This window comes from Nanorana parkeri, unplaced genomic scaffold (assembly GCF_000935625.1).
Source record: "Nanorana parkeri isolate BGI_ZX_2015 unplaced genomic scaffold, ASM93562v1 scaffold1413, whole genome shotgun sequence".
Classification (NCBI taxonomy): domain Eukaryota; kingdom Metazoa; phylum Chordata; class Amphibia; order Anura; family Dicroglossidae; genus Nanorana; species Nanorana parkeri.
Genome location: NW_017307681.1, coordinates 363101 through 376365, shown reverse-complemented (window position 1 = coordinate 376365; position 13265 = coordinate 363101).

The following is a 13265-nucleotide window of genomic DNA, read 5'->3' as shown; positions in this document are numbered from 1 at the left end:
CAAAATAAAAAAAAAAAAAAGTCGGGTCGAAACAGAAAATATTTTTTCCCTTAACTTTTTCCAAAAAAAATGAATATTTCATTTTTTCTTATAAACTTTTAAATGTTTTAATATTCATTTTTATTTATTCATTTTTAATTAAATATTTTTATTTTTTACTTTACTTTTAGGGGCTTTGGGGGTAATATTGGGGGTGTAAACAGACCCCTGATATTTCCCTTTTAAAATAGAAAAAGAGATTGAGGACACAGAGTCCTCTCTTTTTCTGCAGCCCCTGTTATCAATGAACAGGAATCCTCTATACTGAGTGTTCGTGTTCATTCATAACATGAGGACATGGTATGTGTACTATTACCACAATCATGAATGAACAGGAAGTGATGAGGATGTGATGTAGATCACTTCCCATTCATTCATAATTGAGGATATAATAACCATACTCTGTCCTCAATTATCTACAAACACTCAGCGATCACTGACGGCTTGTACCCGCTCTCCTCTCTGACACGCTGTCACAGGAGGCTGAGCGAGGGCCGGCCAGGCTCCTGTGACTGTCTCCGCCCACACACCTTTCCCCCGATCTGTGATAGGAGGCTGAGCAGTGCGTGGAGGAGAGACGACGGCTGTTAACAGCGCTCGGCCGACTGTAACAGTTTCTCTCCTCCCCGCTTGGACACAGAGTGGCGCCCAGCGGGGAGGAGAGAAAGAACAGGTGCACCGCTGTATCGGCCAGAAAACAGCACTTTCGCCATTATGCCAAAAGTGCCCCTTTTGACCAATATTTTTCGGCGGCCGATATATTGGTTCATCCCTAGTAAAAATTCTTCCCATGCACGGCTGTATTCAACACAGTTCACAGTAAATCATTTCCAGGATCTTGGCTAGCTTTCTCTCATCTTATCCTCTTACCTTTTAGAAAGCTCTCACGCTACCCTTGTTCCTGAGCAGAGTGGTCATTTTACAAAAGCCAATGATCCAACATGCTGGTCCTGGCTGGAATTGTGTCAAAATGCAGTTTTGTTACAAATCTCTTTATGTTTGCGCACATCAATCAGCCCTGAAGAAGGGGATGCGGAACCCCGAAAGGTGTTGGGTTACAATTAGATCTTCATTAAAATATCCTCCTTGATTAAAGAGACGAATGTTTCTTCCAATCAGTCATTCACTTTGGCTTTGCACCTATAGTGCCAGTGGTCATTATTCTACATTCCTTATCTTGATTGGCTGAGCCTCTGCTGGTCTTTGCAATCCAAAAATTAGCTCTTTGGACTGTTACTTAGTGTCTGTCCAGTCTGATTTGGATCCCTGTCCACTCAGGCAGAGACAGGCCTTGACACAACCCAGTTCTATGATGCCTCTCCCTTTACTGGACCAGTACAGCTGTCCTCAATCAGACTCCTCCACGGAAGGACCCGGTAGAAGCTATTGGCGCCCCCTTTCCTGACAAAACCAGCTATCCCAGTATCACAGAGTCACGGCATCTACACTGTGATATCTGTAAAAATAAATGAAGGCAACTGGACTCGCTGTATTTTTCTTGAAGACGGTTCATTGGTCATCCGACCAGCTTTCTCAATTCAGAATGACTTGTACAAAACATTCTCTGGGAATAAATATGGTGAATGTCGCTCCAATCCACATAATCTGTTAGTCACAACCAGGTGTTGATGGCATTTGCATAATTAGAGTCTAGGAGGTGTTATTAACCTGCCCGGAGAGAGGTGTTAAAACAGCATTGTATGTGGCAGACAATCGATGTCTCACCCCCCCACACCTCTATTCAAGCTCAGCTTCTCCATTTGTACATAAATGGCGTCTTTCACACCTCTCTTAAACCAGTCCTCCTCCCTGTCTAGGATGCGCACTTGAAAAACACAAAAGGGCGCAATGACCTAGGTGGTACACACACACTGGAGACTAACTTTCTCTGCAAAAATACCAGGACAATTAGCACTTACGTGTGAGTCCGGGGACCAGAGAGAAGGCAGCCTTTGGAGAGGATCGAGGTGACCAAGGTGTGTGTACCTTCACACTGTTGGTCCACTATCAGGAGGTGCCCAACCAGGATGCAGAGTGCGGGGCTATGAACGGAGGGAGATGGAAGATGCCGGAGCTCCGTCCCTGCCACTGCTATGTAAACTGGGGAATCAATGCGGTATGGGAAGGACTCGGCGGCGTTCGGTCCGACTGAGCAACTGTGGGTGGCGGTGCTCAGTACATGGTGAAGTCCTCTGCACGCCGGTCCGGGTGGAGCGGCGTGCAGGTCGTCTGACGGCGGCGGTGGAGGTGTGCTGCCAGGGCGGCAGGCGGTCACGTCAATGATGGTGGTGGGATCGGGGATCACGAGGGAGCAACGCGTTTCGAGGAATACCTCTTTGTCAAGCTCAAACAGAGAAAGTGCTAATTTTCCTGCCATTTTTGCAGAGACAGTTAGGCCCTGTTCACACGACGCTGACCTGATCCGTACGCTCCCGCACTAAAAATGCATCCCAATGTCTCCCTTATGTGTTTTATGGGCTACAGTTCTCACGTGCGCAGTCCGTTCAGGTTACGACAGAAAAAATACTGCGTGTCACATTTTGTACGGTCAGGAAACGATCCGGAAACGTGTCAAAAACGCACTGCGCTGCAGCTAACATACTGACAGCCCCACTTCAGCAAAAAATGCATCAAAAACGCGGCAAAACACATAGCACCGCGTCTGCTGATCCGCACCTGATCCGGACCTGATCAGAACCTGAAACTCATGTGAACAGGCCCTTAGTCTCCAGTGAGTGATTGCATACCAATAGTTGTAGTAATTGCAGGCTCCTCCTCCTGTTTCTTAGGGCTGCATACCACCTAGTTAGAGTCCCCATCCGGGAGCGCTGTTTGTTGTTTTGTTTTTTAGGATGCGCACTTGACTGTCTTCAAAGGAGTGACCTTTTTTTTTTTTTTACAGATATACCATGAATGAGAACCTTCACAGACTGTCATAGTGCTCGTACATACATAGTGCTCGTACATACATAGTGCTCGTACATACATAGTGCTCGTACATACACACTATGTTCATATCTCGTTCTTCAGCCTTTTCAAAATGGACATGTGAACTATACACTGAGTGGCCAGATTATTATATACACCGAGTGGCCGGATTATTATATACACTGAGTGGCCGGATTATTATATACACTGAGTGGCCAGATTATTATATACACCGAGTGGTCGGATTATTATATACACCGAGTGGCCGGATTATTATATACACCGAGTGGCCGGATTATTATGACCACCTGACGTTTGTAGGCTAATTAGCTATAATTTGGCGCTGAAGTTGCTAGAGGGCCAGACCATTATAAATAGGGAAGCGGGTTGGTTACCACGACAGTAGAAGTGATTGGGAAGATTCGGGGAAACAACGCGATGTAACAGCCTTTGAACGCGGGATGATTGTTGGCGCTCGGAGCCATGGAGCGAGTATCAGCAAAACAGCAGAATGCGTTACATGTTCAGGAGCAGCTCATTGTTAAAGTGTTTAAAGACCGGACTGTCAGCCGAAAATCTGGGTCTGAACGTGCGAATTGTGGCCGTCAGCGACTAGTCAATGTTAGGGCAGAACGGGGGAGGGGCAAGACTGGTACAAGACAACAGAAGGGCAACAGTGCCGTGTCAGATTCCTCACATCACCTTTCATCATCTCGTGGAGTCACCAGGCGGCCCAACGAAGTACTGATGGGGGGGTCATAATAATCTGGCCACTCAGTGTATATAATAATCCGGCCACTCAGTGTATATTGTATATGGAGATACATTTTATAAAGTCAAGCATTCCTTTAAACATTTAAAGTGACATGAAACCCTCAGATTTTTTAACAAAAACAATACTGTAATGTGCGCCTTACTGTAATCCATGGTTGTTTCCCTTCTCTTTGCTGCTCTTCCTTTTAAATCTGTATCTCTTCTCATGCCGGGCAGAACTTCTGTTTTGCAGCTGAGTGCCTTGTCTCTGAAATGGCTACATGATGTCTGTGTGTACGTTTGCAACCTGAGCCAGCACTACAGGAAGAGGCACTCAGCTGCAAAGGGAAGTTCTGCAGAGCATGAGAAGACATGAGGATTTAAAAGGAAGAGCAGCAAAGAGAAGTGAAACTACCATGGATTACAGTAAGGCGCACATTACAGTATTGGTTTATGTTAAATAATCTGAGGGTTTAATGTCACTTTAAGTAAAACAATACAACAAATGTAATAATCATCTTAAACACGAGATGAATAAAGGGGGCTGGGCTGAGATTTGGAAGGATTTGCAAATGCTCAATGGAAATATTTTAAAAACACAAACCTAACATTAGTTCATAAAGATCAAATCCTCGGCAGAGCTTTAATTGAATGACATGAATACGCATCTGACAACATACAGTACAGAACGCATGGTATAAAAACAGAAATGAAAATGTCTTTCAATGCAGAACTGATAGAAAACAATAAAGACAACAGAAAAGCTTTCCCGCGCGACGCCACTTACATTCTGCTTCTCTTTGTCTAAGGGGCCTGATATAAATACAGTCTCTCGGTGAGCCACACACTCCTGGGATCAATTATTTTCCTTCCACAAATATGAAGTATAAATATACACAGCGAGCAGGAATGGGAATTTCCTTTGAACTTTTTTTAGAAAAAAAAAATAAAAAAATAGGAACTGAGGGTCAATATGGGCATTAGGTTACAAAATGAGGAAATCACCATTGTCTTAAATTGAGAAGATAAAGTGTTTGGTTGGGAGCAGATTCACTTACCCTGTTTCCCCTAAAATAAGACTTACCCCGAAAATAAGATCTAGTACTATTTTTGGGAATTGCTCAAATATAAGACCTACCCCGAAAATATGACCTAATTGTGACCATTCCCAGGGCTGGTGGTGGCATTAGGGGGAACTTGAAGAGCCGCGGGAGACAATCAGCGGTGCCAACGAAGCCGGCGCTAGAGGAAGCGAGGCGGCACCGGAGGGAGCGGAGCCGCATTAGGCGATGCTTCCTCTACAGCGCCGCCTCCTGTCACAGGCGGAGCGATACCAAATGCACTCCGCCTGTGAGGAATGATAGTGAAAGCGCGCTTCCCTCATTCTGGCCAGCGATTGGTTAGCACTTTGCTCTTGGAACGGTACGGCACCCCTGATTGCCCTGATCACCATATTTTTGTACATGAATAATTGTGGATTGTTGTACATAAATAAAAAAATAAAACCCAGTGTGTTTTTTTGAGCCAAAAAAAATATAAGACAGTGTCTTATTTTCGGGGAAACACGTTATTTGTTGTAGTTGCTGTGTATTGTATAAGACTGAGCAATTACAGTGCCCCTCCTGAAACCTTCTGCACCCCTCCTAAAACCCTCTGCACCCCCCTGAGACCTTCCGCACCTCTCCTGAGACATTCCGTGCCCCTCCTGAGACCTTCTGCACCCCTCCTAAAACCCTCTGCACCCCCCTGAGACCTTCCGCACCTCTCCTGAGACATTCCGTGCCCCTCCTGAGACCTTCTGCACCCCTCCTAAAACCCTCTGCACCCCCCTGAGACCTTCCGCACCTCTCCTGAGACATTCCGTGCCCCTCCTGAGACCTTCTGCACCCCTCCTAAAACCCTCTGCACCCCCCTGAGACCTTCCGCACCTCTCCTGAGACATTCCGTGCCCCTCCTGAGACCTTCTGCACCCCTCCTAAAACCCTCTGCACCCCCCTGAGACCTTCCGCACCTCTCCTGAGACATTCCGTGCCCCTCCTGAGACCTTCTGCACCCCTCCTAAAACCCTCTGCACCCCCCTGAGACCTTCCGCACCTCTCCTGAGACATTCCGTGCCCCTCCTGAGACCTTCTGCACCCCTCCTAAAACCCTCTGCACCCCCCTGAGACCTTCCGCACCTCTCCTGAGACATTCCGTGCCCCTCCTGAGACCTTCTGCACCCCTCCTAAAACCCTCTGCACCCCCCTGAGACCTTCCGCACCTCTCCTGAGACATTCCGTGCCCCTCCTGAGACCTTCTGCACCCCTCCTAAAACCCTCTGCACCCCCCTGAGACCTTCCGCACCTCTCCTGAGACATTCCGTGCCCCTCCTGAGACCTTCTGCACCCCTCCTAAAACCCTCTGCACCCCCCTGAGACCTTCCGCACCTCTCCTGAGACATTCCGTGCCCCTCCTGAGACCTTCTGCACCCCTCCTAAAACCCTCTGCACCCCCCTGAGACCTTCCGCACCTCTCCTGAGACATTCCGTGCCCCTCCTGAGACCTTCTGCACCCCTCCTAAAACCCTCTGCACCCCCCTGAGACCTTCCGCACCTCTCCTGAGACATTCCGTGCCCCTCCTGAGACCTTCTGCACCCCTCCTAAAACCCTCTGCACCCCCCTGAGACCTTCCGCACCTCTCCTGAGACATTCCGTGCCCCTCCTGAGACCTTCTGCACCCCTCCTAAAACCCTCTGCACCCCCCTGAGACCTTCCGCACCTCTCCTGAGACATTCCGTGCCCCTCCTGAGACCTTCTGCACCCCTCCTAAAACCCTCTGCACCCCCCTGAGACCTTCCGCACCTCTCCTGAGACATTCCGTGCCCCTCCTGAGACCTTCTGCACCCCTCCTAAAACCCTCTGCACCCCCCTGAGACCTTCCGCACCTCTCCTGAGACATTCCGTGCCCCTCCTGAGACCTTCTGCACCCCTCCTAAAACCCTCTGCACCCCCCTGAGACCTTCCGCACCTCTCCTGAGACATTCCGTGCCCCTCCTGAGACCTTCTGCACCCCTCCTAAAACCCTCTGCACCCCCCTGAGACCTTCCGCACCTCTCCTGAGACATTCCGTGCCCCTCCTGAGACCTTCTGCACCCCTCCTAAAACCCTCTGCACCCCCCTGAGACCTTCCGCACCTCTCCTGAGACATTCCGTGCCCCTCCTGAGACCTTCTGCACCCCTCCTAAAACCCTCTGCACCCCCCTGAGACCTTCCGCACCTCTCCTGAGACATTCCGTGCCCCTCCTGAGACCTTCTGCACCCCTCCTAAAACCCTCTGCACCCCCCTGAGACCTTCCGCACCTCTCCTGAGACATTCCGTGCCCCTCCTGAGACCTTCTGCACCCCTCCTGAGACCCTCTGCCCGAGACATCAGACAAGCAACCCCGGGAACAGAGCATGTAGAAAATGCATATAGTATCATTCTGCATTGCTGTATAATGTATTGCTGGGATTTGTAGTTCTCTATAGCTGTTGGTATTGTTCTGCATTGCTGTATAATTTAACAGTTTCATGTTTTATTGTTTTATGTTTTCTACAAATCTGTCTTTAAAAATCAAACTTGGCAATTTTTATGGTTTTTTTTGGGGGGGGCATATGTAGCTGGCCTTGCCTTGGGTGCAAAATAGACTGCCACTGGCCCTGGCGGGAAGTGAGAGGTCTTTGTTCAGAAGGCTTTATTGAACTCTCTTGCTTTCAGACCCCTGTGTACTTACTGCCACCACTCCTGTGTTGCAGATATCTTGAAGGCTGTAGAGTACTATAAGATGTGTTCCCCCAAAGTTCTAGGGCAGCAAGACACCCAGGTAAGAATGTTGTCATGGGCCACATGACCAGTGCAGTGCCTGGACCCTCTCCCCCACCCTTAGGTGGAGCCTTCAGTTGGGCACAGGTGAAGTCAGGTGACCTGTGCAGTGCCAGGACCCTCTCCCCCACCCTTAGGTGGAGCCTTCAGTTAGGCACAGGTGAAGTCAAGTGACCTGTGCAGTGTCAGGACCCTCTCCCCCACCCTTAGGTGGAGCCTTCAGTTGGGCACAGGTGAAGTCAGGTGACCTGTGCAGTGCCAGGACCCTCTCCCCCACCCTTAGGTGGAGCCTTCAGTTAGGCACAGGTGAAGTCAGGTGACCTGTGCAGTGCCAGGACCCTCTCCCCCACCCTTAGGTGGAGCCTTCAGTTGGGCACAGGTGAAGTGCCTTCCGGCCTTCATGGCTCAATAGCAACACACCAAGGCCCAGAATATCCGATCTGCATAGAATGGTTTGTAGAGCAAAGTCTCTCAACCTCCTAAATCTTGTAAGGAAAAGAAATTCATTTTGGGGCGGCACTAGAGCATGATAGCGTGTAAACAATCACATGGACATCCAATATTAACATCTCAATTTCCTCGAATAAATGAAAAAAAGTCTCTTTATCAGAGTCCATCCTTGAAATAGGTGCAGACATCTCAACTCTCCCGGAAGTCTCCCGCTATTAGATAGCGGCTCCCGGCCGCCCGGGAGAGAAACATTTTCTCCCGGAAAGGTTTAATCTGCTCTATCAAGCAGATTAAACTTTCCCTGCGATCGTTTTTTTTTTCTTTTCTGACATCGGGAGCCGCGGCCCGACCGTCAGTCAGAAAAGAAAAAAAAAGGCATACGATTGCATAGCTAGATTCCTATTGGCTATTGCACTTTGCAATAGCCAATAGCAAACTATTGGCAGAATAAAAAAAAAAAAAAAAGAAAGCCTGCAGATAGCAAAGAAGCTATTGCTTCTTGTGCTATCTGCCATCATTTCAGGGGGGTGCTCTCTCCCAGCCCCCCCTAACCCTCCCTCCGCGGATGGGGGGGGCACCTCCCGGAAATGAGAGGGACACCTCCCTGAAAGTGCTTCTTTCAGGTTGGGATCCCTGTAGGTGCAAATCTTCAATATACCAAACACACAGCATGCTTCCACCCCCCAGCCCGACAAATCAATGTGATCACCCCCAAGGTCAAATATTGCTTAGGGGAGTCCAGACAATGATGCTCTCAGCAGTCTAGGTCTTCAGGAGAGGAAATATCACCGTCAATGGGTATTACATGTGCAATGTCGCCGGTATGTGTTCCCTCACCTCCCGATCTACTGAGCCGACCTGTGACAGTCTCATTGTCACAGGTCGGCTAGAACTATGAGGTGAGTGAAATGCACCCCCCTCATAGTTCTCCTTTAATGAACAACTTCAGGTAAAAATGTTCTTAACCCTTGCAGTGCTGGGATAGCCCCTCTGCAAGGGTTCAGACAATTTCTACCCGAAGTTGTTCTTTAATAAGAATTGCACATGCAAAAAATTACTACAATCAACGGCCTTCAATTTAAACAAATTCCCTGTTCATGTCCACCAAGTGCACACTTGCTACGATATGTAACATCTGAAGTTAAAGCATATCTAAACCCAACAACAAACATGTCATATATCACAGCTTACCCAGGCCCGGATTTCCCACAAGGGGTGGCAGCGGTGACCTTGTGGGGAAGTTGCGAGCGCCGGTGTAAGGTGTCCCGGCGGCGGACCGTTACCCGGCGGGATGAGGTATGCCGCCGGGTGCCCTCCTCTCTCCTGATACTGTCGGGCGTTCGGTCCATGACCGAGCGCCCGACTTTTCAGAGGGGGGTGACACCAAAATGACTGTGAGTCATTTTGGTGTCACCCCTCCAATGGTGTCACCCGGGTGCGGGAAGAGTAAACCCTTTCTTGTTATTATAACCCAAAATCCTGATCCCTTCCACAGCTGGGAGAAGCAAAGGAAACTCTTTGTTGGTTGTCTAAAAATGTAAATAAAGGAAATCGGATTCATCCTAAAACAAATATTAACCGCTTGCCATCCGGCCGTAGTAGATAAATGACTCTTAATGGCGGGTGGCCGTTTTTAAACGTCCTTTCCCATTTCCCCCTCCAGTGCGGGAGCGGAAAACATGAACATTGTTTACAGACGGCGCCCAATTGATTGTATGGCGCAGGAAGTGTGTGCCCCCCTCAGTCGCTGCTGTTGGCTATCCTAGGCTCCTCTGTCCCCAGCATGGTGGGTCTCTGCACTGAGATTGGTGGGAGATCAGCACACTTCCAGTTGCCGACCTCTCCTCCGATCTCTGAAAGCGGAAGTGACGTGTATTACATCACTTCCGCCTTTAGCCGTCATTTCTCCGGTTGCAGTAGCAGGAGAAGAAGCTGAGGAAGCAGAACTCTGCTTCCTCAGCTTCTTTGGGGCCCATAGGTGATAATAGGGGTCTAATAGATCCCTGATGTCTCCATAAAGAGGACCTGTCACTGTATCTGTGCTATCACATAGGGGGCTTGACACGCAAATGTAAGGCACGCAACTTTAAGGCTTGACATGTTTGGTGTCTATTTACACTTTACCAAAATATTGGGTAATAATAAATGTTTCATAATATAGAGAAAAGTTTTTTTGTTTTTTTTTTGGTATTTTTTCACTATATTGTAAAAAATACCCCCCCCCAGTGTTGGTGATTAAATACCACCAAAAGAAAGCTCTATCTGTCCCCCCACAAAATGACATAAAATTAATTTCTGAACAGTGTTGTATGACGGAATAAACGTCAATGAACCACAGCTCTGAATACTGAAAAATGGCCGGACAGGAAGGGGGTGCAACACCGTGGGCTTCAAGTGGTTAATGGCACCACCTCACCTTCCTTCCACATTGTGATTGAAATTAAAGGAGAACTATGGGGTTAAGTCTTTTCCCCATAGTTCTCCTTAGGGTAACAGGAGGACACAAACTAGCATCCTCGCGTCACCCTAGGCTCAGTATACCACGAGCTGTAGCTCATAGTATACTGAGACGGCGCTATGCTGGCGACGTACACTGTCGTCAGTCACGAAGGGGTTAACCGATGTTTCATATAAAAAATGTTGTTTGCTGTAAACTTTACTGTTACAATGTTTATCATTTTAAATTTGTGACCGTTATATATATTTGGCCCACTAGGGGGCACCACAGCGCTTCTCATGGTAAAGCAGCAGGAGAAAGCATCCTCTGTGCTGCGGTCTGCTAAACTTCCATATCTGCAGAGCAAATACTTTCTTTGAGCACACTTCCCCCAGGCAGTAGACAGATTTATCACTGTTGGTATAAACAATAGACGCCAAATGATCATTCTTGTAAAGCCGCACTTCAGCCAAAACTTCTATTTAGAATAGAATGGGAGCTGACAAGTAATGTGATAGTAAATTATTGGTGACAGGTCCTCTTTATGGAGACATCAGGTGTTCCCTGCCTATATAGAAGTGATCAGGTAGCTTCATAGCCCCCCCCATATATAATTTCTATTACAGAGCCCAAAGGCAGCTCTATAAAATGTAAACAAAATATCCTGCCGTGCCTAAAAGGGTTAGAGCTCCAACTCCAGGCAGATATAAAATACAAATAATAGCAATTATGTAATCATTATAACATTAATATTATTGTTTTATGCAAGCAGTGCGAGTACCTTTAATTTCATTTTAATATCTAGCAGCAGAGCTCACAGAGGGAGATTAGGAAGCAGCAACTGGGTGCCAATTAGGTGTGCTGCAGTGCAAGGAGCATGCTGGAGTGACAAAAAGATGAGCTCATAAGTCTGCTGCTTCTCCTTTCACTGTCCAGTTACAGGGTGGTGTAAGCAGTGGCGTCACAAGGGGGGGATCGGCCCGCACCCGGGTGACACCATTGGAGGGGTGACACCAAAATGACTGACAGTCATTTTGGTGTCACCCCCTCTGATTAGGCGGGCACTCGGTCATGGACCGAGAGCCCGACAGTTGCTCGAGAGAGGAAGGGACCCGGCGGCATACCTTATCCCGCCCCGGTGACGTCCCCTCCTCTCTCTGCCGGCGTCCATCACCAAGCTGGTTGCCGGCATGTAACAGTGGTACAGCGTGTGACGTCATCACACACGTATGCGATTAAGACGTTGTGGGGTGGCACCCGGTACCCGCACCAGGTGTCACCCCGCCCCGGGACGCCTCTGGGTGTCGGTGAAACTGCAGCAGACAAAGATCATGTGCCCTACCCTACAAGACAGGGCTGTGCTGTGGGTCAGAGCTGTGTAAAGCTGAGTACGGGATGGACATATCAATAAAGCCTTTGGCGGGTAAATGGTCTCCAATATACAGTATACACTATGAGATGTACCGTATATTATCTGTGTGTAGCGCCCTCTAATATGTCGCTACCAAATTTGGTGTATATCTGGACTGTAATCAGTCTAGATCAGCGGTTCTCAACGTGTGGGTCGCGACCCCGTCGGGGGTCAAATGACTATTTGCCGGGGGTCGCCTGCTCGATCGAGCACAGCAAAACTTTCTCCGCTGTTTTTTTTATTTTTTCCGACATCGGGCTGCATCAAGCCAGCCTAACATCATGGAGCCAGCTTTCTGGCTCCATCTTTCCTCGCGGCACTGCCAGTCAGAGGAAATCTTCCTCTGACCGGAAGTTCTAGTATCGGGAAAGGTATCGGAGCATTTGGGTGAGTACGAGTACTCGCCCTAATACTCGGTATCAGCACCGATATCGATACTAGCATTGGTATCGGTGCATCCCTACACTGTATGTATAATGTTGTACTATTGCTGGCATTTGTTGTATTGCTATATAGCTGGTGGTATTCTGCATTGCGCCGTATAATCATTATACAGCAAACTGCAGAATGCCACCAGCTTTAGAGGACTACAAATCGCAGCAATAATACATTATACGGCGCAATGGAGAATAACACCAGCTACAGAGGGCTACAAATCCCAGCAATAGAACATTATAGTATAATGGACTATTGCTGCGATTTGTTGTATTCCTCTGGGATTCGTTGTCTCCTTTAAGCAGTGGTTCTCAACCTGTGGGGTCGCTGTGTGATTTTTGCTGTGCTAGGTGAGAGTCCTCCTCAGCCCTCTCCTAGCGCAGCAGTGTCAGTTCTCCCGCCACGCCGCCAGATGTCGCTGCAGCAGCCGCGTCATCCCTAAATTTTACCGTTGGGGGTCATCACAACTTGGCAAATGTTACCAAGGGGTCCCGGCCCTAGAAAGGTTGAGGACCACTGTTCTAGATGCTGTTTTGTTCTGAGTTCTGCTGGATTCCCTGAGTTTGCTGGATTGATTGCTCCCCCTGTGGGATGGGGATGGGTGGGTTGGGGACTCAGCATACAGTGAGGGAGGATCCATCCTCAGACTGTGACTGTGCAGTTGACTCTGACCAATCCCTGAGCAGGATGACTCAGAGGTATGGGTGAAGGCAGGTGATAAAAGGTTTGGGGACACTTTCCAGAACTCTCTCCCCTCCGGGGGCCCTCCATGGGAGGAGGCCTGTGTGATATACACTGAGTGGCCAGATTATTATATACACTGAGTGGCCGGATTATTATATACACTGAGTGGCCAGATTATTATATACACCGAGTGGCCGGATTATTATATACACTGAGTGGCCAGATTATTATATACACTGAGTGGCCAGATTATTATATACACCGAGTGGCCGGATTATTATATACAC